Consider the following 6,885-nt stretch of genomic DNA (forward strand, 5'->3'; position numbering starts at 1 on the left):
TAATTAAAGCCAACCTGACATCGCCTTATTCATAACTCTCGTCAGATAGTTGTGCATTTCAATAGCAACCTGGATTCACAAACATCCAACATTTGTTTATATTTTTCAATTCGGCAAAATTTGGTATTCGTTTATATAACCTGTCGTCCATCTCTGCTATTTCGTTCATGACCCCTTGAACCAGTCGAAGGAGCCTTGCTCCCTTGTGACCCAGTAGAAATAAGTGTTTGTCAGACCCGGTCCTTCCGTTTCCTTTTGGAAGCAAAATCTGCGATTTTCATGTGATTTAACATGTCTTTGAGAATGCTTATGAAGGGTAGCGCCAATTTCGAGCTCTATCAACAACAACATCATATTTCTTGTAATTTTGTGTTGTAACCTCCATTGTCTTTCAAAGATATGTGATTAGAACTTACAGCCGACAAAGAAACTTCACGCTCCGCTCTCAGAAGTCCGCTTTTTCCCTCCATTGTCTTTCAAAGATCTGTGATTAGAACTTACAGCCGACAAAGAAACTTCACGCTCCGCTCTTAGAAGTCCACTTTTTCTAGCTGTAGGGGCCTCCAATGTCTGCAAAGATCTGTGATTAGAACTTACGGCCGACAAAGAAACTTCATCTTAAAGCTAAAGGAAATAAATTAGTAATCACCTGCGAGAAAACTCTTTTCATCTCCTGTGTCCAGTCTCCAACTGTTCCGATATGCACGCTAATGTGTTCATCATCAGGAGCAGAGGTGATCGAGAATGGATTCTTGCATGTAGAAAGTTCAGAAAAAAAAAAATGTAAGAATCGTGGAAGAAACACTAAAAGATCTTATCAATTGATAAATTCTAATGTATGTTCTAAAATTACCATTCGAAAGGCGAGATCTTGGGGCACTGGAGAAATAAATACATTCCACTCTTGTACTCGAAGCCTGTAGGTTTTGACATATGCAAAGCCAGGACGTTTCTGCGATAAACTACCACCTGCAAAATAAATAAAGCAGATATGTTGATTGCGCTTGCAAAGGATTTCAAGATACAGATAATATAAGAAAATTGCATATCTGAAGTAGAAATTGCATGACCTTGACAATATTGACAGTATAATTCCCTGCTCTGAATGCTCTCAGTGTGCGCTCGCCGCAATATAAAAGCACCTGAACAGCAATATACATCCAAATCTGCACGTTCAAATCACGTCAAAAATTAAGCCCTGAATTTTCTGAGAGGATAAACATCATCAAATTCTGAAGCAAATTGTCTATGTTTCTTTTCATTTAAGCTAAATTCTCAAGCATTTTAGAACGAAATTAGATATTCATTTCTTACTTTCAATCTTTTAGGGAATAAATTTCGAGGCGTTTTACTTCGAAGTTAGACATGTAGTTTAGAATTAACAGAAAACAAGTTGAAATGTCCTTATGGTTTTCTCCCTCCAATCTCGCACGAAGAAAAGGTGAATGGAATGACAATGAGAAGCAGGTAAATCACGACAAATGCATGATGTGAATACCAGGAAGCGTTGAATCCGGTCAGTTTATCAAATTGTCGAGAAAGTTTCACTGAACTTCTTCTAAACCAGGTGGTTGCGAGAACAAAGGCAGTTGTTCTAGTAGTGAATGGGCCCTTCCAACACTTGTCTCCCACTCCCTTCCTCTTGCATTTTTGAGCTGTCCTGTGACGCCATTTTCCAAGCCCGAGTCTGAAGACGCAGAAAAGAAAAAGAAAAACCCTGAGATAACTCTTGCCAAACCGAGCCGAGCCCTGCCCTCAGCCCTCCTCCTGCGCGGACAATTTCACCAAAGAGACCCCGAGCAGAAGAAGAAGAATCGCAAAGAAAAGCCTAGTAGATTTTGTTTTCAAACTCTCCGCCCATAACTAAAATGCCCACCATTCCGTCCGCCCGTAACTGAAGACCATGACGAATACAGTTAAACACATGTCAATGAGGTGGAATAGTTCTGCTCGTCGTCGATTTGTCTCATCGCGCCAGGCGCGCCACAACTCCCTCACCTTCCACAAATTTTCGGTCTCAATCACGCTGGAGTGGGGTTCGATTCCTTAGGTACTAATCCTGGAGATCGTCCAGAGAGGAGCATGCACGCAGCCTGGGCACACGTTCACCGCACCACACGCAGGTTGGGCACACACGTATTAACAACGCACACAGTGGCATTAACAAATGCGAAACTGCAAGATGCAAAATACCAAGATGTCAATTTGGCTGTTGTTGAAAAAAATGCCAGGTGTCAACCTTAGAATGAAAAAGACGACGAAAATTTCTTTCAAAGGAAGGCTTATCGGCCTAAAAAATAAGCTTATCCATTATTATATTTATCTTAAATTTGAGTTCCAAATCAAGATATGAAAGTTTTATGTGCATGCATATTTATATATTTTTTTATTAACTAGATTTCTTTTTCAATAGGTAAATTAATTTTGATTTGCATATGATTTAGTAATTATAAAATAAATTATTTATTAAAATTATAAAAAAATAATAATATTATAAGTAAGAGTGTGAAAATAAAAATATTAATTTTTTATAAAAACAATTTAATTAATTGTTTATTGAGTTAAACAATATTATATAAATTATTAAATTTAAAGTTCAAATTCCATCAATCAAATCAAATAAAAAAAGTTACTTGAATTAAAAAAAAGATACATGTGAACATTACCACTGCTAAGGTGTCGGTTGAATAAAGAGAAAAGTGCATGAGACCACTGCACCGCCGATTCTTGATAAGACTTGGAGGATAATAGGCTATATCTAACAAGTAAGGCAACCGTGGTTAAGTAGCGTGACGGATCCGTTTCTTCAGATTTTGCTTTTTGAAGTACATAGCAAGTTATTTTATGGGATGGAAATTTTGATAGGAATTTTGTGATTTGTTTTGGTATTAAATTAAGATTTTATTTATTTATTTAGGATTTTTTTTTAAGGTAAAAATGTATTTAGTATTATGATTTTTTAGAATTATGTAGAAATTTTATATTTTATCACATTTCAAATAAATTTTATTAGAAAATATATCAATAAAAATTTTAAAATTATAAAATAATTAAATTTTAATATATGCACTCACATTAAAAAATTTTAAAATTATAAAAAAATTAAATTTTAATATATACAGTTACATGTTAAAGACATTATTTTCCATCATTTATATGTTAATTAACTTTTATAAATAAAAGTAAACAACATAATTTAATATTACTTATTAAAATTACTATTATTTATATTAAAAATGTTAATAGAGTGTTTCACAATTAATTGAGCTCTTAAAGAAGTAGAAGGATAAGGTTGTCAGTGACCACTATGAGTAGAGGGATGATGAACCAAAGGCATAGTGAAACAAAGTAAAAGATGTAAAATTGATAAATAAGGGATAAATCCACCAATTGCTACAACATTTATCTATAAGAACAAAGGGAATAAAGATGACCAAGAAAAAGAGGGCATAAAAGAGGGACCAACAAGGTCCTCAACCAAACTACCCAATTATCAATGACATAAATAGATTCCACCAACCAACCAAGAGCCAATTGAAAAGAAGAAACACTGGCCAACTTTCCCCAAACAAAGAGGCTAAGTACCCTAACTCAAAGAATACCCACACACAAAAGTGACCAAAAATTTGGAATAAAGAGTAAATTTAATTAAAAAGAGGAGCCTATGAGACCCATAGTCAATAAAACCTTCACAAATAAGGTAGGGGAGAAACAACATAACCAACCTCTTACATAAGACTCTACATGCACCAAACCCAAAGATACATGTTGAAGAAAGAGAGTTTGCCAAGGCATTGAACCAAATTATTTTTTCCAAAAAAACCTAAATAACTTACATAACCCAATACTTTCTCCCACAACTCTTTTTTCAACCTAATTTTAAACACCTCTAAAAAATTTCAACCTAATTTTAAACACCTCTCAAAAAAAAATTCACCTATTGAGGCAACTACCCATAATCGATCTTCACACCAGCCACCATGAAAGTGATCATAAATGTAGCCACATAAACCATCTACTCGTCTATCCACCAAGTGTAGGGCGTTAAAGTCCTTGACCTCCGCTACCTTATCTATTATTAATCTATGACATGACTATATGACACCTCACGAGGACAATTTCTGTTAATGTTAAAATTAAATAGTTAAAAGTAAATTACAATGAAAGTTAAGTTTTAACACTACCAAAATAGTTAGCCTTTGGGGTAGCATGATTAGTAATGGATATGAAAATGAAGTTTGGGGTAGCATGATTAGTAATGGATATGAAAATGAAGTGTTAAGTGGAAAGAAGTGTGAGATTCAAATTCTTTTGATTCACTTGTTTCTTGTAATTGTTGATTTTTTTTTTTAAATTACAATTGGAAATTTTATAAACGATTAAAAAAAATGCTTTTTTTTAAGAATGAAAATAATAATAATAATAACAAAAAGATAAAAGTTAGAAAAAACTTAATGAAAAACAAAAAAAATTGTTATTAGTGATTTTGATAACACTACTTTTTTTATTTTGACATTAATTTTAATGTGGTTACTAGCACTAATATGAGTTTTTAAGGTCATGAGCACAAAAAAAATTGCAATTTAACTTTTAAAAAAGATATTGTGATATTTTTTATTTTTTATTTGACCACTGAGTTTTTTAATGGTTTTAATTTAAAATTTGAATTTTAAGAAATAAAATTGCCATTTTGAAATCAAAGTTTTTATAAAGTAACTATGTTTATATTTCTAATAAGAATTTTAGGAAAGAATTATAAAAAGGTTTTAGTAAAATCAGTGGGAGTTAAGATACTATCTCCTTACTTTTTTATATTGATAGAATTAAATATACAAGTCTAGATTCATTTTAACTTTGGATCTACCAAGGATAAAATCTCTTGAGATGCAAGCCTCTTTTAGAATGAAAGGAGATTTGATATCTAAGTTGGTTTAATTCCCCCCTTTAAATAGGCTATATTCCACATGAATACCATGGGTGGGTCAATACCATGAAGTTATTTTTATTTTAACATTGTTATTTTTATTAATTTTATTTTATATTCACCAAATAAAATTGTTTTCATGGAGGGTTATTTTTATTTTTATTTTACTCTCACCAAGTAGAAAAAATTTTATAAAAAAAAAATTAAAAATTATAATATTTTTAAAATTAAAATATTATAATATTTTTTAAAATAAAAATATTATAATATTTTTTAAAATTAAAATATTATATTATTTTTAAAATAAAAATTTTACATTTTAAATAATTATATTTAAAATCTAGAGTCCAAAAACTATCAAATTGACTATTTTACTTGAATCTTATTTTAATTTATAATTTTAATTTATTTTTTTATTTTTTTTTTTTTATTTTTTTAATGTAATTTGGACTAAGTTAAAATGTTAAAGACAAGACAAGACATGACATGAAATTACAACATATTTAATATATTGGATTGGAGAGCGTGCAATTATCTTTATTTCTATTTATTAGATATATAATGAAAATGAAGAACATGGATAGGAGTACATTAATTTTACGCCTAATTTTTTTATTTGAAAATAAGGTTTGGTATTAAATTAAAAAATGGAAAATTGATTTAAGAATAAGATTTGCTAAATAAATCAATTGGTAATTCAACATTTTGTAAAATAGAACCAAAAAATAATTGTGATAATTAAGAAGAAAAAGAAATTATTTTAATTTGATTTGATTTTGATTATATATATATATATATATATATATATATATATATATATATATATATATATATATATAAATAAAAAATATTTACTTTATCATATTAGATTAAATTTTTATCTCTTGCTCATAAAAAATTTATTAAAATATAAATATGTTTTAGGGTAACTCAATTGGTTATCAAAGTAATGTGAGTTTGTTGTAGCTAAGAGATCCAAGGTGCAAATCCCCTAGGTTGTGACCCGATTTACAGAGAGGAGGAGAGACCATAGACGCAGGGATTTATTGGTAGCCCTGTGTCATTTGAGTTTCTCATAGATTTATTCGTAGCCTTATGTTGTTAAATTGTAGCAAGGAAAGGCTTCATTTGACTTGTGCCTTAGTTAAATGGAGAAATTCAAATTTCCACATCAGCAAGATGACTTTAGCTATTGTCAACAAGAGTGACATGGTCAATTCACATAGCTAAGTCAGTTAATTCAAGTTTGTGGGCAAGAAGTAGAGTTGTGCATGAGTTGATTGCTAAGATCTAGCGATCTAGTGTTGTTATAGTTAGCGAAAATCAGTTATATAAGCTCTAGTCATGAATAGAGTCAATATGAGTTCAGTTGAGTGGTTGTAACTATTATTAACTCACTGATCTCTCAATTAACTAGTTAATTTACTAAAAATAGCTCTAGTCATGCAATCAATTCAAATTTCCTAGTTGAGTGGAGAAAAAAAACATCAATGTAATCATTATTGTATGCTAGTGAGTGTATAGAGTTTGCATGTAGCAGGTGAGCTAATTTCCTCAGGAATTGCGGAAGGAAATAGGAGCTTCCTATTCTTTATGAGCAGGAATTGTGCAAGGAAATAGGAGGAAGTTGGAGGCATATTTTGGCTAAGTGTTGGTAATAGCATGCATAGCAAGAAATCATTATTGCAGTGCAGGTTGAGATTCAAGGATTGAAGTTGTAATTGTAATTTATCATTGTCTCATCTGATATAATACAAACAGAGGAGGGGTTCTTCCTAGTTGGGTTCCCTAGTAAAATACTATGTTCATTGTGATTGAATGATTACATGTGCTTTTAGTGTATGATTTCCCTTCCACAGATTGAGTAGAAGAAATGTGTGTCTATTATTTTCAGTATAAATTCATTAGCCACTACAAATTTTAAGTTATTTGTACATGGTATCAGATCTATTGAAAACTAC

At 31.0% G+C, this 6,885-nt stretch overlaps 1 pseudogene; it reads right to left on the minus strand.

The window, feature by feature from the left end:
• Positions 1–398: 398 nt before the first annotated feature.
• Positions 399–1,926, minus strand: LOC149176922 (respiratory burst oxidase homolog protein F-like; annotated as a pseudogene).
• Between the last annotated feature and the right edge of the window lie 4,959 nt (positions 1,927–6,885).

This window comes from Pinus tabuliformis, chromosome 4_1 (genome assembly GCF_031772625.1).
Source record: "Pinus tabuliformis cultivar Carrire ecotype Pingquan chromosome 4_1, CPIR1, whole genome shotgun sequence".
Taxonomy (NCBI): domain Eukaryota; kingdom Viridiplantae; phylum Streptophyta; class Pinopsida; order Pinales; family Pinaceae; genus Pinus; species Pinus tabuliformis.